At 36.5% G+C, this 26,368-nt stretch overlaps 1 long non-coding RNA gene across 1 annotated transcript; it reads left to right on the forward strand.

Annotated features, from left to right (window-relative positions):
* The first annotated feature begins 7,951 nt into the window (after window positions 1-7,951).
* LOC109028554 (uncharacterized) lies at window positions 7,952-24,556 on the forward strand. The gene is made up of 4 exons (XR_002007564.1): window positions 7,952-8,045; window positions 12,594-12,674; window positions 23,779-23,859; window positions 24,442-24,556. It is a non-coding gene; the product is annotated as an uncharacterized lncRNA (long non-coding RNA).
* Window positions 24,557-26,368: the final 1,812 nt, after the last annotated feature.

The following is a 26,368-nucleotide window of genomic DNA, read 5'->3' on the forward strand; positions in this document are numbered from 1 at the left end:
ATAAAAAAGTGTATTCAATATTTAAAAAGAAAATTAGAATTTTCTGTTTGGTAAATACACACCTTACAAATCTTTACATCAGATAATGGTTTTGGTTTTGACTCTCTACCTTCATAAAAAAAGTTCTTGATTGTAATATTGAGAAGAATTAATGTATTAATGCATTAGACCCGAGGAATAGATTAGGATCTTTTTTTTTTTTTTGGTACCACAATTGGTAATGATCATATTACGTCTAACAAAATACATGATTACATTAGTCCATTCAGTATTCTTTTTATATATATATATATATATGCTGGGTATTGGACTTGGTGGTTGTCCTGCAAGGGTTCACAGTCTTGTTGAAGATATACATATTAATCCAACAATTTACCTTCAATTTATCGTGGACTTAAGGTAATGGGCTGGGCGTGGTGGCTCACACCCGTAATCCCAACACCTGGGAGGCCAAGGCGGGTGGATCGTGAGGTCAGGAGATGGAGACCATCTTGACTAACACGGTCAAACCCCATCTCTACTAAAAATACAAAAAATTAGCTGGACATGGTGGCACGTGCCTGTAGTCCCAGCTACTCAGGAGGCTGAGGCAAGAGAATCACTTGAACCCGGGAAGTGGAGGTTGCAGTGAGCCAAGATAGCGCCACTGAAAAAAAAAAAAAAAAAGATAATGAAACCCACTGGTACCGTCAAAGACTTTATATGAAAAATAAACCCTAATAAGTAATTATTGCACATGGTGATTGGTGTTAGGACAAAACCATGATAGGAGATAAACTTGTGTTGGGTCAAAGAAGGTCTCCCCAAGTAGATAATTGATTGAGGGAAACTTTCAAGGACTAGCCAACCGCAGGCATTTTCTTCCTGTAGGCAGGAAGATGTAATAGTGTTGCAGGGCAGGTGAGCCTCAAAATTGGGGCTTATCCCGAGAGGGCTTTTGGTTTTGTTCAAGAAAGAATTAAAGAGTGAGCTATGTTGGTAGAACAAAACAGCTTTATTAAGACAGGAGTATTACATCTCTGTGACTGTTTCTGCAGAACAGGGCTACCCCACAGGCAGTGTGTCCAGAGTAGCAGCTCAGGGGCAGTTCCGCAGTCATATTTATACCTACTTTTAATCATATGCAAATTAAGGGACTGATTATACGGAAATTTCTAGACAATGGGTGGCAACTTTTTGGTAATTGACATGGAAAGGGGCGGCAACTTCTGAGTGTTGCCATGGCAATGGTAAACAGTCCTGGCACTGGCAAGCATGTCTTATGGAGAGGTACATTCGCCTCTTCCCTGTTTCAACTAGTCTTCAATCTGGTCCAGAGTTGAATCCAACCTCTGGAGTTGAGTCCTGCCTCCTATTTCAATAGCAGATACAAAAGCATAGTGAGAAAGCAGAGAGAACAGGACATGTTTGGAAACTATGCCATGATGCTTAGAGAATGAATGAAGGAGAGGGTACTGAGAAGAAAGGGAGAAGGACACAACTAGAGATGCAGGATGCAGCCAGGGTCAGGTCCTGCTGATTCCTGAGTGCCATGGCAGTTATCAATCCTTGTCCACAGTAATTAATAATAAAAATCCAAGGCATTGATGTAATTTGGCATCAAAGAGCTAATTATTGGCTCTCATCATTATGTATTAGAGTCATAGCTGATCAGAAGTTCCAGGGAGAAGCATAAAGTCATCAAAAGCAGTCAGCTGAATCTGGCAAAACGAAAGTGATTGTTGCAATATTTTTGGATTCAGTTCAGAGTTTAAATCTTTTACATCTGTGCCTCCAACCGATTCATTTTAGAATTGGTTCTGAGAATAAATTGACTGGCTTGTAGAATTTCCATAGTTCAAGGACTTGTTGCTAAAGTGGAAACAAGTCAAGTTTGAAGAATGACCTATTGCATCTGGTGTGTTGATGACTTCCTCTAACTGCAAATAATGTAGGGAAAAAAAGAGCAACTGAATGTTTCCTGTCTGCAGAAAAGTATCTGGAAGTAACGCATTCATCATTTCCTTTGGATTTCAATAGATTTGCATTTGCACTATCTTTGTTGCACATAGACTGAAACACCTGATATTTTTGCGTTCAACCACACATTATTATTTGTTGGTGGGTTATTTATTGTCATTTTATAGACTAGAAAAGTAAATACTAGAATTAAGTTCTAAAGCCCTGGATTTAGAATGTAAGACCAACAAAGAATTGTGCCTACCACACATTCCTAAGGTCATTTCTCTATTGCTTTTTCATTTTCAATGCAAGTTCAGAGCAGCGTTTTTTAATAAAGGCATTAATTGCTATATGAGGGTTCAAATTCAATGTTGTGCTACCCTAACTTAATGCTTATTTGATTCAGTTTATTTCAATTTGTTTGCTGTTTTCCACACTCTGCTGGCAGAGCCATTTAGAAGCTAAGATTTGTTGTTGCCGTTGTTGTTGTTGAGACGGAATCTCATTCTGTCGTCCAGGCTGGAGTGAAGTGGGGCAATCTTGGCTCATTGCAACCTTCGCCTTTGGGATTCAAGTGATTCACTTGCCTCAGCCTCCCACGTAGCTGGGATTACATGTGTGCACCAGGGCGCCCGGCTAATTTCTGTATTTTTAGTGTAGAAGGGGTTTTACCATATTGGCCAGGCTGGTCTCGAACTCCTGACCTCTGGTGATCCACCCGCCTAGGCCTCCCAAAGTGCTGGCGTGAGCCACTGTGCCTGGCCTGGAGGCTAAGTTTTATAGGAGAAATTCACCTTGACTCTTAGTAACTGTTTCCACTGGCAGTACATTTCTTAAGGTTCTTTTCTTCTGAGACCTGCCCTTTTTGTCCCTGATAAATGCCCCTTAAATAGGGAGAGACTCCACTGGAGCTGTCCGTTGAACTCTGCTCCATCTGCAGGGTGCACCCAGGCACTAATCACACACTACTTTATCCCTGGAGTGTCACAGTATCAGCAACTCTGTATTCATCTGTGAATAAAAATAGTTTTTCTTTATGTTTCAGAGGATAAACATTGAGGCAGCTTTGGGATAGAGTCATTACATACATCTTTTTACTCAATAGGTGTATATTTTGTGCCTACCAAGCAAGTGCAGGAAACTAAATGCAAGAGTCTTTTCCTTGAGATACTTCCTTCCTTCTCCTATAACCTCAACACAGGAAGTTAAAAAGTCCACTGGGTGGGAATTAAAGAGATATTTAGCTGCTGAAAGTGCTTTTGGCATCTACAAATCATTCTGGTTTTGTGGTGCCTGTTGCCTATCCTGTTTACGTGAACAATGATGAAAGAACAAAACTAAGTCAGTCTTCATCTTTCTTCTCGAATTCTTTAGAGTAGGCAACCATTATCTGCTAAAATAGCTTTTTAGTCATACTCATATCTGTGTAGTGAAAATATTTCCCCCCTAAAGGAAACAGAGTTCCCTCCTAAATTTGCGTAGAGTCACAACCAGCTCTTACTTCTTGCTCATGTCTAGGTTACTGGGCAGCTGTCTTTTCATCAATAATTCAGGACTCAGGCATTGGTGAGCTGAAGGAGAAAAATCATGGAGATTTGGAAAAGTCTTCGTGGGGCTAGAAGCACTTCTGCTCATATTCTACTAGTTGGAAGTGGGTCAGAACTCATTTGTCTAGCCACAAGAGCTACAGGAGAGGCTGTACAATGTAGTCCAGTTTGTGCCTAAGAAAAAGAGCAACAGGAATTGATCTCTGCTGTGCCTCTTGCTTTTCTATCAGCAGCTGGGTGGGAGTGAAGTGAACATCAGGTTCCAGGAATCTCCTGAGCACCCACTGCACCTCAGCACTTCTGACTGCCTGTGGTGTCGCCTCCTGTGGGGGCAGCAAGATTACACCTCACAAAGGGTTTATGCTTTCCTGGAAATATTCACTTTCATTGAAGTGAACCCACTATCTTCTATGGGCTAAAAAGCTAGATGGAGGCACAGACAGTGTATCCAAGCCCAACTGATAGAACCTTCCACTCTTCTATTCATGGCACAGAATAGCCATGCGCTGTTTATCATTGTCTGCATAACTCCAGATGAGGAGAATGAAGGAAGGAGAGCAGTGTTGAAGTATTCACTCTACATGAGACATTTTCTCGGTGCTACACATACATCATTTCATTTAACTCTCACAACCATGTTGGACTTAAGTACTATCCTTGCTTTTTAAACGACACAACTGCAACTGATCCTTAGCGGATTTAAATAAGTCACTCAAGGTTATGCAGGTAGTGAATAGAAAAGGCAAGATTTTAATCTAGATTTTTCTATTTTTTAAGCTTACTGTTTCTTTAATCGCTTTGTCACCATCTTATCATACTGCCTCTTCACTGAGATTCCATGAGTGATAACATTTGACATCTGTCCTTCACATAGTAGACACTTGACGTATCTCTATGGAGAAATGTCTGATGTGGGTGACTTCTTTGAGTATACATTGCTCTTGGCCAAATTTGAGAACTATTTTACTAATTGTGTTTAACACTGGGGAGCCATCCTATACACACCAATATTCTTTCTCTTTTGGTCATTGTCTTCTTTCACAGTCATTATTTCTAAAATCTGCTCAGAAATTTTCATTTTTTTTTCAAGTAATGGTTTGGGCTGACTTATTCTCATTCATTAGTCATTTCTTCATTTATTTAACAATTATACTTTTTAAGAACCTACTGTGGGTAAGCATTCTGCTTGGTGCTGGGAATAAGAGAGAAGATATAAAGATAATTGTGACTTGATTATTCATCCATGAGGGAATCTCTGGGGTTTTGATTTGGAGAAAAGATCACCAAATACTTAAAGGAGAAAGAGTTATATGCCCTTATAATGCAACCACAGTCACAAAAGTGTTGGTTTTGCATCTTGTGAATATTGCAAGATAATGAGTTGCCTAGGAATGCATATTTTTTAAACTTTTATTTAAGTTCAGGGGTACATGCGTAGGTTACATAGGTAAACTTAATGTCATGGGGGTTTGTCGTACAGGTTATTTTGTCACCCACGTGTTAAGGCTAGTATCCATTAGTATTTTTCTTGATCCTTTTCCTCCTCCCACCCTCCACGCCCCACCATTTTCCCCAGCATGTGTCGTTCCCCTCTATGCGTCCATGTGTTCTCATCATTTAGTTCCCATGTATAAGTGAGAACATGCGGTATTTGGTTTTCTGAAATTTTGGGCATTTGCGTGAAAGTCTGATTCATTTTATGCTTAAGACATGTTAAGTGTTTTCACTGCCTTTTCTTCACCTCCTCACTTTTACTTTTGGATTTACTCTTTGTTCACATTAAACCACTATATTTACATCTCAGACATCTGAAATCTTAACAACACAAATTCAGTAATATCAGAGGACATTTTGGTATTGCCAATCACTTCTTCAGAAGATCTCTTTACCTATGAACTCCAGCCAAGATTTCCTGTCATCAGAACTCTCAACACATTTCTCTCTGTATATGCTGCATCTAAAGAGGCTGCACTGCAAAGCTGACGAAACAAAAGTTTATGGCACTCGTTCCAACTTTACCACTGACTAGTTGTGTGAACTTCAGACGGTTGACCTCTTTCGGCCTCAATTTCCGAGGCAATTAATAAAATCAGAAATTCCATTCATCATTCTGGATTGTTCCACTTAGGAATTTTGACTAGTTTTTTTATGTGTTTTATAAAAATGTAAATACATAGCAATAAACATTGAAACTCACCCAAACCTAAGATGTTAAGCATATTGACTATTTTTAATGGGAGGATTCTACAGCAAAATCTTCATGATGCAGAGAATTAGGAAACCACATCAAATACGTGTTTTGGTGAAGTCTTCAGATGCATTATTCAACCTCTTTGGCTCAATTTTCATCATTTGAAATAAAGAGAGTAAACTGGAGATTATCTGAATCTTCAGAATTCAGTGCTTTGAGATATTATATCAACTTAGGTTGTTGAAACTGATGTGACAGTTTAACAACTCCTATCCAAATGGGTCACGTGTTTCTATTTAAAAAGATATAAACCTTCTTCCATAAAAATCTTTTTTTGAGAACACATGAACATAGGGAGGGGAGCAACACACACTGGGACCTGTCAGGGGTGGGAATCGGGGGAGGAGAGCCTCAGGATAAATAGCTAACGCATGCTGGGCTTCACACCTAGGTGATGTGTTGGTAGGTGCAGCAAACCACCATGACACATGTTTACCTACGTAACAAACCTACACGTCCTGCACATGTAACCCAGAACTTAAAGTTAAATCAAATTAAAATTTAAAAGTAGAAACAAAGTCTTTTTTTAAAAATTGAGAAAATCAGTTGAGAATTTAGCAGGAATATGGAATAAAATGTAAATGTTTTTGCTGTTTTCTCAATTAATTCTCATGATTTTCCTGAATTATATCTAGATAGATAACAAAAGCATACAGATATCGGTATATTTAAGTAACCTTAAGTATGAAAATTCAAAGGGAACAAACATAATTATGGAAATAATTTTCTCACTTAAAAGAGCATTTTCTTGGAGTCCGTTGTTACCCATGTTTTTTCTTATTTTGTCAGAGAGTTTTGGGAAGTAGCAAAATGTAAAACTACAACTGAAACATGACTATAATTGTCTAAAAATCAGGCTAAGTCCCATCCAGTGTCTTGTAGATATTTTTTTCATTGATTTTAATCTAAGCACATTAATTCTCTTTTAAAATTAAGCATTTTCCCACAAACTCAAAGGTCACCAGAGAATTTGTTCAAGATTTAAAAAAAAGTTCTATTTGTGTTTTAGATTCAGGCAGAACATGTATAGGTTTGTTACCTGGCTATATTGTGTGATGCTGAGGTTTGGAGTATGATTGATCCTATCATCAAGGTAGACCATAATATTCAACAGGTAGTTTCATAGCCCTTTCCTTTTCCCTCTCTCTCCCTCTATTAGTCCTCAGTGGCCATTGTTCCCATCTCTACATCTTTGTGTACCCAATGTTTAGCTCCCACTTATAAGTGAGAATATTGGTATTTGGTTTTCTGTTCCTGCATTAATTTGCTTAGGATAATGGCCTCTGGCTGCATCCATGTTACTGCAAAACATGATTTCACTCTTTTTAGGGTTGTGTCATATTCCATGGTGTATATATACCACACCACATTTTCTTTATTCAGTCTACCACTGAGAGTCACCTAGGTTGATTCCATGACTTTGCTATTGTGACTAGTGCGGCAATGAACATATGCATGAATGTATCTTTTTGCTAGAATGATTTATATTTCTTTGGGTACACACCCCGTAATGAGATGGCTAGGTCAAACGGTAGTTCTGATTTTAGTTCTTTAAGAAATCTCCAAACTGCTTTTCACAGTGGGCTGAGCTAATTTACATTTCTAACAACAGTGTGTAAGTGTTCCCTTTTCTCTGCAGCCTCGCCAGTAGCTGTTATTTTTTTACTTTTTACCAACAGCCATTCTGACTGATGTGACATGATGTTTCACTGTGGTTTCGATTTGCATTTCTCTGATGATCAGTGATGTGAGCTTTTTTAGTTACGTTTGTTGGCTGCTTGTATGTCTTTTTTTGGGAAGTATCTGTGACTTCTTTTGCATTAATAATCTGTATAGGTTAAGTAAGAGCAATCTTCAATAGTTAACTGAATATCATATTAATGATCTGCTTCATTTTGAGTAAACTAGTGCTTCTATTCCAGAAAGTGGTATAAAAAAACCTGGTGAATATAATATAATATAATAAATATAATACTTTCTGTATATAATGTGCCCGACTGAAAAATTTATGATTATATTTTCCAAGTAAATTACTAGATTTGCACAGCTAGGTTTAAAAGAGAAAAAGGTCAGCAAAAAAGGTGGGGTGGGTTATGGTAATTTCCATACACCACACCCCAAACTGGCAAAGGTATATCACAATTAATCATCTTATGACGTTAGAAGAGTGTCTGTTTCCACCCGAGTTACACATTGGCAGAGATATACATGCATTGAATTCTGCTACACTTTAAACAAAGGATACAAATTGCTAAGGAAAGGACAGTCTCAGCCAGCAATATCAATTCTCAGAACCAGAAGAGAAAGTAAGATCTTTTCACATGCTTTCCGTTCTTTCCGTTGCATTTTGCATTCTTCTTATCCATTCTATTTCCTTTCCCACCCCTCCTAGGCCTCTATCGATTAAGGTTGTACTGTTCCACTGCTTTCCACCAGGGTCCAGTGGCTACATCCCTCTCCTTGTCAAAATCTGCTTTAAAGAAAGCCTCTGATAATCTTTCCCCCCTTCCCCGGCCCTTGGGTAGAGCAACAATTTAAAGTATTGCCATACCCAGAAGAGTTGCATTTTAACAGGAATCAAATGCCTTGGGGTAAGAAATGAAACTCTTCTTATATAATTTCAGGCATCAGTAAGCAGATGGGACATTTATCTGAGGGGTTTTCCTAGTCTCTGGAACTCTGTGGGACTTCTCCAATCCCATCTATGTAGAAAGTTATTCCAGACATTGCTAATGTTACCATCATCTGCATCATGTTTTATACTCTAACACGTCGCTAACTTCAGCAAACTCAGCTTCCCTGTATACCCGCCTTGTGCTGGACAAAGTGCATCAAGTTCCCATATGAAACTCTTCTACAACTGCCTTCCCCAGATTTATTTAGACATTTCAATGCTGACCCATTTTTATTGTTTTACTGTATCTACCCTTAAATAGAAGAATCAGTGACAGGCAGGAGAGAAACATAAACTTGGGAAGGAGAAGAAAAGGAAAAAACTGGAATAACCTATAAAGAATACAACAAAACAATGTAGAGTACAGAGAACATTATCTTTCAAGCTGATTTACAGGTATCATTCAGTTCATTTAGGCTACATCACTTACGGTAGTGGATTCTTTGAATCAGATAATAGTCTCAATCTGTCATTTCCCTGTTCCTTGCATAGATAATACCTCTGAGTCATACTCCCTAGAGCATAGTTAATTGATAAAAGGGTGCTTTTAGGACACACCAAAGTCCAAAAACAAAAAAATAGCAAATCAACATCAAGGCAGCTAACTAGAAAGGAGAAGGAGAATCGTAACTGGTTGCATGATTTGATTGCTAATCTCATCATTGGGAACACCTTAATGATGATGTAACCATATTACATAGTTCTACTATGTATTGGCAGAGTCAATATGATTGTAATTGCTGAAATGAATGTATGCTGCCTCAGTTCACTTAATTAGACAGACATCCTTTGGCTGACTATAGTTTATTTGCTGTGACCACTACTGCTCTAAGTGAAAAATCTTATTTCTGGGTTAAATTCTAGACTATATCCTACCTGGCCTTTACTTCCTTTGAGTCTCTCCACTATAGTAGGCTCTACACAACAGTTACCACTTTAATCTTCCGAAAAGTGATGGCCATTGTGTCATATTCCTTTCCCCCAAATATTTTATAGTTATCTGATTTCTAAAAGATAAAGACAAAATTCTTTAGTTTATCACTCAGTACTTTGTAGTCTAAATCTACCTACTTTTCAACCTAATTTCTCATGAATCTCCTGCATTAATCCTCCACTTTATTCTGGGTTTTTACCCACTTGTCTCCCAGTTCCCCTAGAATTGAGTTAAGGTGGAGTCTCGCTCTGTCACCCAGGCTGGAGTACAATGGCATGGCATGGTCTCGGCTTACTGCAACCTCCACCTCCCAGGTTCAAGCAATTCTCCTGCCTCATCCTCCAGAGTAGCTGGGACTACAGGAATGTGCCACCACGCCCAGGTAATTTTTGTATTTTTAGTAGAGACGGGGTTTCACTATGTTTGCCAGGCTGGTCTCGAACTCCTGACCTCATGATCCACCCGCCTCGGCCTCCCAAAGTGCTGGGATTACAGGTGTGAGCCACCGCGCCCAGCCTGATTCTGCTGCTTTCTAGTTATATGACCTTGCATAAGTTACTTGACATCTTTGTACTCAATTTACTCATCTGTAAAATAAAATAGCTATATCTTGTATCTCCTAGAATTTTTATGAAGATTATAATTTTAAACTTGATCAATATTTAGATTAATACTTTGCTATTATGAATCATTTTAAATTTGTTATTAAATAACAAAATAAAGCAGATAGCTATTATTTCACTGAATTCTAAGCACCACGAGAGTGACTTACCGCATATATTTTGCTATATCTCCTGAATTTAGAAGAGTTCATGGCACTTTCAAGACAATAAATGCTTGTTGAATAATAATAGTAATTATTATGCATCTTATTTTGGGCTCTAATTATTATAACTCTTCTGACAGAGGCATGCATAAATGTTACAAGTGTGGCCAGAGTGATACTCTACCTAAATTGTCTACATTTACAAGCCTTGTTTTTTGAGTGTATTGTAAGAGAAAGTTAAAAAGTCAATGCTTCTCATTACACTAAATTCACTTTTCTGCCTCACGGACATTTGGTAAACCATGGCACCTACATATTTACACCTATAGACGTCTGTAAATTAGTTTAAGTTACCCAACAATGAATAGATAATTTTAAAATAATAATGCCAGGTTCATGTGTTTACTTACTTGTGACCAATTAATTAAAATTTTGTATCTTGTCATCTTACAACAAATGATCACTGATCCTATGAAACAGTTTCAAAATGGGGCTTTGAATAAAGACTATTTATGACGAGTCCAGAGTGTGAACTTTACAGAGAGTAATGCTTATGTGGCGTCTTTTATTTGTGGTAAGAAATGATTTAATTTTTTAAAAAATTATCCTTGAATCCCCACTGCTCGAAATTACTTCTGTTTATGTACAGAGAGTTGAGCTAGTAGAGGAAAAGGCATATAAATTAATGGGGTCCTTTCCTCCACTTGAGTACAACATAGCTTCAAGATCGAGGATGTGATAGGAACCACGGCCAAATAACGCTTACAAACTTTAACAATCAAACGAATCCCTCTTAGCAAGGGGAGAAAATATAAAACATGAACTGCTGCTTGACACAGAACCTGGGCTAGGAGGTGAACAGGCTGTAAAGACTTGTTCCATTGATTCAGTTACTTGGTTTTACTTTTAGAATTCAAGAAATAAGGGTATGTATCTCAAGAAAAAGGGCTCTGGTCTCCATCCCACTTCGTATTTTATTTTAAATGGAGAAGTTCATATTAAGCAAATGCTTTGGAAACCAGGTAAATATGGTCAAGCCCCTAAGAGTAACTCCATGTGTTTTTCTCACCAATATGTCCTCAGTTCTAGAGCAGTTTTTGACACATAATTGGGGAATTGGTAATAATTTGTTGAATGTCTCAAGTCTTTCTTATGAAGATATCCTAGACTTTAGTCAACAAATAAATAAATTGATTGACCAATTATTTACAGTTTGCTTCATTGTCTTAGCATCCTATATTGATATTTTTATTTCTCAGAACCCTTTTAAGAATTGAGATGAAAGTGTGTTGATGACCTCCTATCCCTAAATATTCCAGCGTGTATTATTAAAAATAAGAGCACTCTCCAATATCATCACTACATGAATTAGGAAATTTAACATTGTTAATGTTAAATATATAACACATTGTCTAATCCACAGTCTATATTCAAAGTCTTTAATTGTCCTAATAATTCTTTGTTTTTTGAGACAAGAGTCTCACTCTGTCACCTAGGCTGGAGTGACACCCCGTCTGCCATGGCACGACTGTGGCTCACTGCAGCCTCAAACTCCTGGGCTCAAGCCATCCTCCCACCTCAGCCTTCCAAGTAGCTGGAATTACAGGCATGCACCAGCACACCTGGCTAATTTTTGCAGTTTTTGGAGACATGAGGTTTCACTATGTTCCCCAGGCTGGTCTGGAACTCCTGGGCTCAAGCGATCCACCCATCTTGGCCTCTCAAAGTGCTAAGATTATAGGTGTGAGCCAACATGCCTGGACAATAATATTTTTAATAAGATCCAGTCCAGAATCACACATTGCATTTAGTTTCATGAGATTTTAGTTTCATGTAGTCTTGAACAATTTCTCAGTCTTTGTCTTTCTGGGCCTTGGCGTTTTTGGAGATTGGTCAATTATTTCTGTATAAGGCACTCTGATTTCAGTTTGTCTGATGTTTCTTCATGATATGATTCAAATTATGCAGTTTTTGGGAAGAGGACAGGAATACCACAAATGTGACGTGGTGTCCTTCTCGGTATGTTATTTCAGGAGGCACTTGAATTTGGTTTGCTATTACTGATGACTTTAGTTGTAGTTGCTTGATAAATGTGCTGTCCACTCGGTTTCTCAACTATAGAGTCTCTATTTTCCTCTTTGTATGTATTTGTGAGAAGACACTCAGAGACTATGAGGGGAGACTGTGAGACTAATGTGTGTTTGTGAGGGGATGCTCTAAGACTGTGCAAATATCCCCTTCTTCACCAAACTTTGAACTACTGGTTTTAGCATATTCATTGATGATTTTCTAACTTTATCACTGTATCCCAGATTATTGATTATAAGCAGAGTTTTAAAGAGATATTTTCAAGATATTTTCAACTATGTATAATGAAAAATTTAAAAAGCCATATTAAAGATAAGTGGATGCATAGATTAGAGCCACAGAGATTAGAAAAATGAACATCATTTTAACTCTGGGGGACTTTGTTTTTCCAGCAATGAGATTCTTTCTCTTTAGCCACAGCACCAAACTCTGAACCGGCTGAGCCTGGTTAGCCCTTGATTCATTGTATAAGTGTGAGTAAATTCCTAAATCACTTTGAACTTGATTTCTTTCTCCTTAAAAACATTATTATTATTAACAATATATAATATTATATAATAAAGGTATCATAATATTATATATTATTAATATATAATATTGCTGTATAACAATACTGTTGTTGTTATATATAATAATATTGGGTCTTCCTTTACTTCCCAAGAATGAGTAAAAAAAAAATCATTATGATGGACATTTGAACTCTTTGATGAAAGGTAAGTTATCAAGCCCAGATCAAGTTATTAGTTCCTATTATCTCTATAAATATTCTTCCTGTTTCTGAGGGCACTATATCTCCCAAACTTTATTCTATATGAGACACCACTGCCAACTCCCATGACCTGATTTTTGGAACACGTAACAGCTCTTGCCAAAGGAGTCTGACACAAATGAAGCGTCCTCTAGCCTCAAGTCTTCCTTATTCACACTTTCTCTTTAAAAACATTTCTGATTAATGCCCAAGGCATCTATTTCACAATCTTAATTTCAATTTGCCTCACCCTTAGGTGGGACTCTCTGCTGCTGATTTTGCAAAAGTTCAACTTTTTCTATTTGCAACTACCTAGATTGGAAATGGTTAGAGACTGAGACAGTGTAACTGGCAAAGTGACTCCCCACTGGGACTAACTTGGCTCAGCCTCCCAGTTCTAAGGAAGGCTCGCCACCAACTCAGGGAGCAGAAACGTTGTCTGCAAGTGGGGATTCTCCTAGCTGAATTCTCTTTTGAGAAGATACATAGAGCATAAGTACAGACCAGTATGGAGCTATTCTGGAATAACCTTTGAATTTAATGGGAGAAATAGCCATGCTGCAAAGTACTTTCAAAGACAGTCCTTTAGCCCCACAGACTTAATTTTTGAGATCAGCCTGTTTCTGACCATCCTTTGTAAAACACACAAGAGGAGTGACACATTGTCATTCTCTCACCTAGATATAAACCCACATCATTTACTCAAACTAGATTAATCCTCTTAACACCTCTGCAATGAGGATTGTCTGCACTCAACTGCAGAACAATTCTTGCAATTGGTTCTTGTCTCAGCAGGAAGCATATAGGAGGCCTCATGGCTAAGGCAGAAATTGCCTTCCATGCTCTGGCAGCTCATTGGTATGATGTAACTGAATGGCCTGGTTTGATTCCGGTTTGCTTGTATTTACCTGGGTTCCCTGATTCCCTCCCAAGTACAGGCCTTGTTGCTGTAACTATAGACACACTCTATCTCAATGAACTTTATTTGTCTCAACTTTTCCTTGGCAATCTGAGCTCTGGCTTCTCATGCTTACTTGTTGTGGCCAATAGCCCCAGTGCAGCAGGAGTGGAAATGCATCATATGTTGAAATAAACTGGAAATTGAAGCATTAAAACCACTCTGATTCCTATTTGGGTGACTGCCACATCCCTTTCCACCAAAGAGTTCATTGGACATCTCCGGGATATTCAGCCACTCCTATAACACAGGCATGTTGCGAATCAAAATAGCATATTTTGCTATTTTTGCATAGCTAATACCAATGATCTACAGAATGAGCTGATGACTTAAATAAATTAGTTCCTTCCAGTTCTAATTTAATTCTGTGAAAAACTCAAACTGAGGTAGTGACATCATATCTTAGCCTAAGAAGAGATTTTTCACATGAGAAATATCAAGCCTAAGGATTGGATAACTCATTCCAAAATGAAACAGACCATCTGGACTTAAAGTTTTGGTTTTCTGCACCTTAGTTTTGCCTTTTAATGACTTTAAAAACTGAAGAATAAGAAGGAAAAGAAAAAACCCTTGGGGAAAAATGTAGTTGGTTTTAACATTGTTACTATCAGTATTACCACCACAATTAAATCCTGTGCTCAGTGATATGGATATGTCACTTAACCTTGTTTGTCCTTGACTCAGAAGATTTGGAAGATACAGTGAAACACCTTTAGTGTTTTTCTAAAGACAAAATTTGCATTCTTTTTCTTTAGGAATATCTACATTTCCCAGTAGTACTTTGAATTTGATCATGTGCACAGATGTGATTGATGTTGATTTTGAGTGTGTGTAAGTTACATACTAGGCTATGGACATATCATAAAATCAAACATGGCAAGATAGGGCTTTAGGAATTGGCCCAAGGGCTTCAGCCAGAAAATGATCTCAAGTCTCCTTAGACATTTAATACTATATATTTAATACATTTTTCTTGAATTTTAATCACAGTTGAAATTCTCTAAAAGTCTGAATTAGTTGTCTTTGATCTTTTTAGTTCAATAGATTAAAAGTCTCAAAGCATCTCTTATAACAATATAGTTTTTAAAAAGCTTTCTAAAAGTAAAGATTAATGGTATTTTTCATGATAATAAATGCATTTTAACTGCCAAAGCCGAAGCTCAAGAGTGAAATGTAAAGTTGTGCACAATTTTAGGAAGATTTGAGCATTCTTAGGAGTTGAGGATCAACTGCCCAATTTTAATGACATCTTATTTGGCTGATCTTCAGGAAAAAATGGGTTTTGGACTTTTCTTGCAATCTTTTTCCTGCTTCTCCAATCATCAGACAACACACATACACGCAGACCTACAGACATACACACCCACAAATCAATAAGGAGTCAAGGAGAGGTTGTCTTTTCAAAATGTGACTGCATTTAACATTTTGAAAACTTTTCAAACTGGACTCAATGCAGTTGAATGCTTGAAGTGTTCAGAGAGATTTAAAGACATGTACTCCTTCCTGTTATCCCCACATGGTTTAATGGGTGAGGTGAGAGATCACCTCAAGATTATTTCCAAGCCAAGAACAGAAAAGATGAAGAAAAACAAAATCAAACAAAAATGTTAGGCCTTTTATATGCTAGATATTTTGTATATTAGTGATCTAGCATAGCAGGGAGGTACTTAAAAAAGGAACACACAGGATATTTACTTATATCTATCTATGTATTTATGCATTATACACATATGAAGATGATTTGTCTGTCCTAGCTGAAGATTCAATCATTTTCTTCTAATTGCAGATCTAGTTACACAATCTGTCTACATTTAATTTGCTGTTAAAAATATATACTATGACAACCCAATTGCCTATCAGTGATAGACTGGATAAAGACAATGTGGCACATACACACCATGGAATACTATGCAGCCATAAAAAAGAATGAGTTCATGTCCTTTGCAGGAACATGGATGAAACTGGAAACCATCATTCTCAGCAAACTGACACAGGAACAGAAATCCAAACACCGCATGTTCTCACTCATAAGTGGGAGTTGAACAATGAGAACACATGGACACAGGCAGGGCCTCTGTCACACACCGGGGCCTGTCAGGGGGTCGGGGGCTAGGGGAGGGATAGCATTAGGAGAAATACCTAATGTAGATGAGGGGATGATGGGTACAGTAAACCACCATGGCACGTGTATACCGACGTAACAAATCTGCACGTTCTGCACATGTATCCCAGAACTTAAAGTATAATAAAAATTATAATAAAATAAAGCATAATAAAAATTATATCTATATATCTACATATAGAAAGAGATATAGATAGACAGATATAAGTGCATTCTCCAGAAGGCAATTGCTTCTCCCCAAAACATGTTCTACTTCTTTTAAAGCCTCTGGTAAAACTTTTATCTAAGCCATCAGATTTAGCAATTTGTAACTGATCTAATCTCTCCACAAAATCCTTGCTTACTGAAATTGTATCCAACAGTTTCTCACTATAAACCATTCAGCTCACATAAAACTGAATGACAAACTATGTCTTTCTCCTTTTTTATTTTCATAGTCTCATGCTGTTTTTCTTTTAACCCCTCCAAATAGATAAGCTTCATCAGAAATCATAAATCATTTCAGCAATTACCAGGTATGGCATTATGAAATAGATAATCATTTAGAATTAACATAATAAACATAAAGAACCACAATATCGACCATCATCAGATGGAATTTAAGTAATTACAATATTCTTTTTCATTAATCCTCCAATAGAATATAAGGGTTTCTAAAGGTTTATAGGTGAGTGCCATTATCTGAAAGAGGCTTTCTTTTTATTCCTTTATTATTTAATGCATTCACTCATTCATCAAACACTGATTATTATCTAAGCACCAAATATTATGTAAGTATAGAGGATATAATGTGAACAAAAATAGGCACATGATTCATAATTGTTTAGTTTAAACATAAAATTGTCTCAATAATTAACCATGAGGCTGAATGACAAATGACTATTACATAAACCTCTTTTGAATAGGCAATTTTGTTTGGGAAAAAAACTTATCCTTGTCTTCTCTATTAATTACTGGGTTGTCTAGCATTGTGTTCGATGCAAATTAGGTGCTCAATTAATACATATTTAATGATGAAATTTATGTTTATATTAATATAAAATCTTTGATCTTCTAGATTTTGAAATTCCTCTTATTACAGTTTCTTGAGTCTCATTTTGAGCTTATAATAAAGGTCTTTATTTGACTGTGAACCCAAATTCTGGCCAGTACCTAAACTACTTCTTCACAATAAATACGTCACTATTTCTTGGGCTGCCTAAATTACATGGATTTTATTATATCTGGATTTCCATAAATCCTCACAAGTGCCTAACCTAATGGGCAGAAGGTATGGCATTTGTGAAATTGGGACCTGAGAATCCAGGTGATTCCTAACAGTAAATAAGATTAATCCCATGAAACTAGGAAAATTTGCTTAATGTATATGTTATTTGAAGTCTTGTCATACCCTGAAACAATTGGGCTTAAATGCTGGAAAATGAGAGATCAATGTGAGAAGATGAGAAGGTACTCTCCAATTTTTTGTGCCCCATAGTACTTTGCAGAAAAGGCATTTAATGGCTATCTATGGAGCAAGTGGTTGATTGACAGGTTGAATCAATTATTTTTTCCTGGGAAAGTAAATAGGAGTACTGAAAAGTGTAAAATCAGTTCTATGTTGAGATTTCCAGATGTGATTTGCAATGTCATAACTTTGACATGTGACAACAAAAGATGAGTCTGTCTTAGATAGAATCAATATACGATGATTCCCTCCATTTCTCCTGTTCGACTCAGCTGCAAGAAAACTTGTAGTTCTCCAAGCATGACGAGGCTGGCTGACTTCTGTGCACCTTTAGTTTTTCCCTGAAGTTGTAGTTCTTTCAGAGCCCTGCTTAAGGTAGGATGGATGCCTCCCAGTGGATGGTACATATTGGATAGGTGCAGAGACTTGGTCTCTGTCTCTCTTGCCCTGAAGTTCAAGTTTTTCTGAATTAACCTATGTCCTCAGAATGCCACTTACTCCTCTGGTTACCACTCTAAGATTCTGGCCTGGTTATTTCTTAACTAATCTAATGGCTCTCTGATGCTTCTAAAGAACATTTATGCCATTATCCTCAGCAAACTAACACAGGAACAGAAAACTAAACACTGTATGTTCTCTTATAAGCGGAAGCTGAGCAATGAGAACACATGGACACAGGGAGGGAAACAACACACACTGGGGCCTGTTGGGGGTGCAGGGGGAGGGAGAGCATTAGGATAAATAGCTGATGCATGCAGGGCTTAGTACCTGGGTGATGGGTTGATAGGTGCAGCAAACCACCAGGGCACACGTTTACCTATGTAACAAACCTGCACTTGCATCTCAGAAATTAAAATTAAAATTAAATTATATTAAAAAATTATCTAGTATCCTTTTTAGTTTTCAGTAGGAAGATTGTTGTAAACAACCTAATATGACTTATTTACAGAACCAGAAGCTGGAATTATCAATAGTGTTTTTTTATTAATGGATTTCTTTTGGATTGCACCATTCTACAACAGCCAGCATGATACTGACCACAAGATAGTCTAAGTAGAAAAATGTTACCTTAGAATTGGCTCATGTTCTAAAATTCCTATATCTTCTCTTTTACAAAATGCCCAATAAACTACAGATTTGCAAATTTTCTTTCTATATTTATAGATAATTCCATATATGGGATATGCTAAGATATTGGGATATAACGTTTGCACAGTTTCGAATCTTTTATTACTAGTGTTCTGCCTTTTCAGTGATGTACTAAAAGATTTTGTACAAATGAATCCCCATGATATCAGCTAGATTTTGAGTGTTTAAAACAAAATCTTCTTTAAATGCTTCCTTCCTCATTCTTTCCATATTTTATGGTATTATTTTTCATTCTGAATTAGCAGCATCTTTGAATTATTCTCATTTCACCAAAGTCATCTGTTATAATGATATTATTACTTGATAAAGTACAATGTCATTTAATTAACTCCTCACCTCCTGGATAAATTTTATGTGATCACATGTATTTATTCAACCCATACTTAATGGATGCCTAATATATGCTAGGCACAATGTTAGACATTGAGAAGCAGATTAGTTGCAGAAAAATTGTTGCACAGTTGTTCTACTGTCTCCATTACAGAATCTTTTTCATTATTTTTGAAAGGACTTTGCAGTGGAATAGCTAATATGTTATCTTCAACATGATTTCCTTTTCATGACACTCCCTAATCATTTCCCAATATTGGTAAAATGAGGACATGTGAATCAATTGTCTTTGAATTCATTTTTAAATGACTCATGGAGATAATCATCTAAATAGGAAAATATGAAGCACTTATATTTTATTTCTTCATATGAAAGGTCCCTTAAGAATACCTCTACTCAAATAAAATGCACCAGTGTTAATGTTTTCTGGAACATATTTAATCCAGTAGTAGTTTAGTTGACTTATCTCTCATCTCTATGAAATTTAATGTCTTATTCTTCAGGACAAAACTTTTACTTGAATGCATTGTTTCAGGTGTATCAGTTGAAATACAAATAGAACTGTTGTTATATATACGACATTTATAGCATCAAAAATAAGATCCAGTTCTTCTGCATATATTAAAAAAACTGATTTGAAAATCAATAGGTTTGGTTGAATATATGGGGACATAATAGGATCTTGAATGTAGTTGCAGTGTTCTACTCCATATTATCTTATAATTCTGAAGTTACACATCTTTCTAAAGATGTAAGGACAATGTATTATGTACTGAATATTTACATGAGAGCACACTAACTTAATATGTTCTTTCAAGTCTACTCTTGGAATTTCTTTCCACATTGAAATGTAAGGCTTGATTAGTGCATAGAAAGTATACATTTCGGAACATTATGCTTATTCCTACCAAATATAAAGTTTCATTATTTTTTGAAATAAAGAATTAATTATTTTAAACCCTTAGAGAAATGGGATGAGCAAAATTTTAATAGTGATCATTATTCTTGAAACAACCTATGTTAACCCAAATTTAGAACTAAGAAATATACACTTCAATAAATTATCCCCATAAGAAATTTCTCTACAAATTATAGTTTGCATCTCATGTGATCATAACATTAAGCTTGAAACTTAACAATTCTACATCATTTTTCATACTTAAAACACCTTGGAACAGCATTAACTAATCAAATTAGATAACAATTCTGTTATGAACTGAAAATTATATTGAATCATTTGCTGCAGAATATCAAGATGGCATATGTATAGATGTCATTTTTGAAGTAATGATTATAGCCATGTGCAGTAAAGTATTTATTACATTATCTAATTAATACACATTTTGGCATGTCAGGGTTTGTGGGTAATTATAGTTTTCTATTGCGGTAATAATTTGTATGATTTATGAAGCCTATGAAACAACAATGTGAGCCAAAAAGCTGTCTGGAATAATTACAGTTAAGCAGCGTGATCAACAGGTATGCCCAGCCAAGAGAACACAGCCCTGGGGATAAGATCCTCAAACAAACAGAAGCGACTGGAGCTGTTCAGTTCTCAGCCTGCTTTTTCTCACCTGAAAAAAAATGGCCCACCCACTGTTCTCAGCTGTGTTAACAAAGCACTGATTGCTTAAGTCTATGTGGTTATTTTCCAAAGGTTCATGTGCTAATGTGGAGGACTTCATAAAAAAACAAAACAATAATCATGGATCATATAAATTTTCAGTTATTTCAAGGAAGACTGAATGGCGACACATTTAATTTGTCTAAGAATGCCAATGCCTTCTGTGGCTACCGAAAACTTTTACCTAGAATCTGAATTCATTCTACTCCAGTTGGTGATAGAACACTCTTCGCCCTGCCATACTGGCCATTCCAATAGGCTCTGAGTCTGGCGTCCTTACTGAAGCAAGATACCTGGAGTCATCGTCCTAGTGGGAATATAGAATAGACTTTGTCTCCCAAGAATTTTGCTCATTTAAAGGAATTGACTGTCCAGAAACTTAAGAGTTGGAAAAGAGCCCAGCTATCATTGTCCATATTTATATAATAAATTTTAGGAAGTTGGTGAGTTGTAGGAGGTCTACAGGTTATTCTTTATTGGACATTGCTTTTGCTTTGCTAAGTCTGCTTTGACCTTCCCATCAGTCATTTTCTTTTGCTTCATATTAATATCCTCAAGGTATGTAATGTTTTAATTGGCTTTCAGCACATACACTGAAGCAGGAGATCCTATCTCACAGAAAGAAGCAGCTGTAAATTTCTGTGAACTGTTCTCAATATGAGGGGAGTTCTTAAATTAGTTTGATCTTTCTCAGAAAGACTAACACATTTATATCTTGCAGGAGTATATTGAATTTTTAGTTATTAACTCCAGGTAGAGCCAGGTTCTTACTGTCTTTTTATACTGGAAGACTAAAAGATAACATCAAATAATACTGACTGTTGAAAGCAGTGTCATAGGATATTCCGCTTTAAAATTAATGCTATATTGTAGAGTCAGCAATCCATACCATGATAGCCACTTTTGTGTAAGTCGGAAAGTTATACTGCAAGAAAAGGGCAACAGCTCCACAAGTGGTCTGGAATGGAAGTCAGGAATTTCTCTTGACACATTAAACTAAGCAGTCGCCTTCACTGACCCCAAATTTATCAAGGACTCGTTTTATGGTGAGTCAAGGCAAAGAAAGGAAACAGATGAGGTAGATCAACGACGCGAATTGGGGCCTGGAGAATCTGTAACTCATGCCAACCTTAACCCTTGGTGACAAATTGTCTTTGAACTGTCAAGCCTTCTCTCACAATGGGTTAATCGTCATCTAAAATGAAAATCCCTCTCTTTGACTTTCAAAATATTTGTTAAAGGAAAAAAAGTGGAATAAACACACACACACACACATACAAATAGCAAAGAAAATTTTTTCATTCCAAACAAGAAGCTATTTTTGGTAGAAAATTGTGTCATTTTTAGGAGCAGTAAAACATTAAAGATGAATATCCTTACTATTTGAATCCTAAAGTTATATTTAGGCCTTTTCTATTTTATTAGGCACAGTACAAAGTTCAGGTCAAATGGTAACTCTAGAAAGAAACAATATCTGTGCTTTTAAATGTTTTAAGTAGAATTTTAGAGACAGATATTTAAGTAATTAAGTCCATTCTGCCCCTAGGCTTAGCATGCAGGCAATGTCCAAAATGCCCATTCCCTTGCCTCCTCATCTCTATTCTAACGCAGCAGCTTGTCCCTTTCTCCCACACACAGAGGCAGACACACATGCTTCCTGTAGCTTCCTGTAAATGACAATGGCCCCAGTAGGTTAAAACCCTTCCAAGAAAACAAACAAAAAAGGTAAAATAAAGTTCAGAAATTCAAAGGTCAAAGAGTAGAGTGAAACCAAAAGCTATGTCAGGATATTAAGGGGAGGTAAAAACAGGGTGAAAACATACTGTTAATCTCCATGATTACAACTTCATCTTACAGTTTGCTTCTCATGATGGATGAGGACAGTTTGGTGAAACTGAGGTTGGAATTATATATGTGTAGCATGGATGCATATATGTACATATATGCACACACACATAGAAACAAATACACTGTTGCACATGTTTAATACTGTATGAGCTTTCATGTACACCTTTGCATAAAAACTAAGATTATGCATTAAAAACATTTTACATCTTCAACGGCTTTTGCTGTCATTTCTGGGCATCACTCATGTCTTTTCCTTTTTTGGTAATTGGCTAACTTCTATTTCTTTAATATTTGCCACTTACCAAAATTGATGCTGTTATTCAAAGAATGCATTTTATGAAAATTTCAATTAAGGCTATGTGTGTATAGTAGTTTGCTTTTTCAAATTATGGGTGTCCTTACAAAATCGATTTATTAACCATACATTTTATTTTATTTTAAAGTTTAACCATACACTTTAAAATAAAATAAGGTGTATGGTTAATAAATACACTTTATTTATTTATTTATTTATTTATTTATTTATTTATTTATTTATTTATTTTTGAGAAAGGGTCTCACTCTGTTGCCCAGGCTGGAGTGCAGTCGTGCAATCTTGGACCACAGCAACCTCAGCCTCCTGGGCTCAAGCGATCCTCCCACCTCAGCCTCCTGAGTACCTGGGACTACAGGCACATCCCACCAAACCCCAATAATTTCTTCTGTATTTTTTATACAGACGGGGTTTCCCCATGTTGTCCAGGCTGGTCTCGAACTCCTGGGTTCAAGAGATCAGCCCACCTGAGCCTCCCAAAGTGCTGGGATTTCAAGTGTGATATTTATCATAGACTTTAAAAATATTAAAATGACTGCTATTAAAAATATGAAGCTATTAATCTTATTTCCCAGAATCATTTACATGTGGGCAAGTCTTGTTCACCTTGTCCAGTTGTTTTTTTCCACCATTAGTTTCTTGTTCAAATGCATTATCTGGTAATGTCGTTATATTAATGTACTCTTGCCAAAGGCACTAACAAAGCTGAAAATGAATACAGTTTATACCTGGTGTCTGTAGTCAACAGGCTCTGTGTTCTTCATTAAATGGTGACCAAACCGGAGGTGTTGCCGGGAATTACACTGCCTCTTCTTTCCAGGAACTGTCTTCTTTCACCTCAAGAAGCAAAGGCTCTCTTTCATTTTGTTTTGCTCTCAAGAGCTTCTTTCACAGGGAATAAAAACACACAAAAATCTTGTGTATCTTTAGACATTTTTTTTCAATTGTCCAGAAAATTATTCTCTGAAGAGTAGCTTCCTTGCTTTGAAGATGCAGCTCTTTTGACCTTAACTCTTTTCATTGCCCACTTTTTGTCAGTGACCCCCCTAAAACAAGAAAAACGATGAAGATGAACAACCTGAACTGGACTCCTGCCAAGTCCACAAACCGATTTTGCAAGTGAGATGACTCATCGCCAGAAGAATTGTAGACCTATTGAACTTAGCGTTTATTTTTTATATTTTGAGACAGGGTCTTGCTCTGTCACCCAGGTGGAGTGCAGTGATGCAATAATAGCCCACCTCAGCCTCCCAAACTCAAGTGATCCTCCCACCTCAGTCTCCCCTGTAGCTGGGAACCACAGGTGCCATCACTACACCCTGCTTATTATCTTTTTAAATTTTTTTTTTGTACAGCTAGAGTCTCACTATATTGCCTAGGCTGACAGAGTATTTTTTTTCCTTAATTATTCTTTATTCTCAAATGCAGTGAATAGTCACAGCAGCCCACCATAGGGGATTCATTTTTAGACATCACAGTAACTAGGGGAATTTTATTAAGGAGCCGGCAGCTAAACCATTATTGTTATTATTATTCTTCTTTAAACCAAACTACAGACTTACTCAGACTTCATCAGTCTTCCCATCAGTGCTCTCTTTCTGGTCCATGATCCAATGTAGGATTTCACATCACAGTTAGTTTTTATGACTCTATGTCCTCTCCCACTCTGTGATGGTTACTCAGTATCCCTTTGTCTTCCAGGACCTGACACTTTTGAAGAGTATTGGACAGCTATTTTGAAGAATGTCCTGCAATTTGGATCTGCCTAATGTGTTTCAATGAATAAATGTTACTCGTGCATTGTTGGCCAAGAGTACCACAGAAATGATAAGCTGTTCTTAGTGTATCAAATCAGGTAGTGTGGGATGTCAATATGTCTTATTACTGGTGATTTTAATCTTGATCACTTGGCTGAGATGGCATTTTCCAGGTGTTTCCAGTTTTAAAATTACTATTTTTCCTTTAGCAATGAATGGGTATCTTGAGGGCGATAATTTTGCACTAGGCACATATAATCTTTCTCCTCAAAGTTTTACCCATGAATTTTGGCTTTCATTGGTACATCTTGCCTGCAACAATTATTACTGTGGTATTCTATTGGTGAATTCATATTTCTGTCTTCTTTCTACATTTATTCATTGGGAGAGCTGTTATTTCCCATTCATTCATTCATTCATCCATTTCTTTATGTCATAGACTCATGGATGCTTATTGTATTCTCTTGGTAAAAATAATCTATTAATTTTTTTATATTATACTTTAAGTTTTAGGGTACATGTGCACAACGTGCAGGTTTGTTACATATGTATACATGTGCCATGTTGGTGTGCTGCACCCATTAACTCATCATTAACATTAGGTATATCTCCCAATGCTATCCCTCCCCCCTTCCCCCACCCCACAACAGGCCCTGGTGTGTGATGTTCCCCTTCCTGTGTCCATGTGTCCTCATTGTTCAATTCCCACCTATGAGTGAGAACATGTGGTGTTTGGTGTTTTGTCCTTGTGACAGAGTATTTTTAATTTTATATTTTCTATCAGTTGGGGACAGCAATGAGGTCTGATTTGATTCTTTCTGAATTTCAGTAGCTTTATCATCTACATGTGTCTTCACAGTGTGTTTTAGAGTTCGCTTTAAAATTCTTCTTGAGATATGTTTTCTACCTCCTGACCATAGAAGTGAAACAGCTAGATTGCAAGTCATTAAATGTATCCAATAATTTTGATTCTTTAAAGCTCTTACTCAATTTTCCTCTATGTACTGCAGTTAAATTTATTGATAATCCTCATACATTGTTGATTTACCAAATTAAATAAATGATCTCACTGAGATGTGTTATAGTTTTTTGCTGCCAAATTCATGCAGAGTGCTTCTATATCATTTAATATTGAAGGTTGCTTCAACATGGACGGTAAAGTGGATAATTATGGTGATTGGACAATTCAAAGATATTAAAACACCTGTTCCACAATAATTTGAATGTGTTCCATCAAACTTTTGTTTCAGAATTTAAAACTACTTAATTATATGGTTAAATAAAATGCATTTTTATCTTTCTTTAGTATATGATAGACTAAGTAATATGAGAAGTTGGGTAGAGTACATCTTGGAAAAACACCATTTAAAGTAAAATATTGTAAGATGTTAAAACGTTAAGATTTTAAACAATGGTCCAACCACATTAGAAAACAGCTTAGAAATTTCTTAAATAGACTTACAGTCTATATTAGCCATTTAAGTCCTAGATATTTACCCAAAAGAAATGAAAGTACATTTCCAAACAAATACTTGTGCATAAATATTTATAGAAGTTTTATTTGTAATAGCTGAAACTGGAAACAAACTAATTGTCCATCAACAGATGAACGCACAAACAGTTGAATACTGTTTAGTGATAAAAAGAATGAATTATTATTATATACAACATTGAAGAATCTCAAAATGATTATATTGAGTGAAAGAAAATGCAAACTAATTTGTAATGGTGGCAAGCAGATCAGTGGTTGCCTGGGGATGGGGTAGGAAGTAGTGGGAAGAGAGTTTACAAAGGGGCAGGAGGAAATTTTTGGGTGATGAGTACATTCAATAAATAATTTTGGTGACAGTTACATGGATGTATACATATGT

This window comes from Gorilla gorilla, chromosome 8, assembly GCF_029281585.2.
Source record: "Gorilla gorilla gorilla isolate KB3781 chromosome 8, NHGRI_mGorGor1-v2.1_pri, whole genome shotgun sequence".
NCBI lineage: Eukaryota > Metazoa > Chordata > Mammalia > Primates > Hominidae > Gorilla > Gorilla gorilla.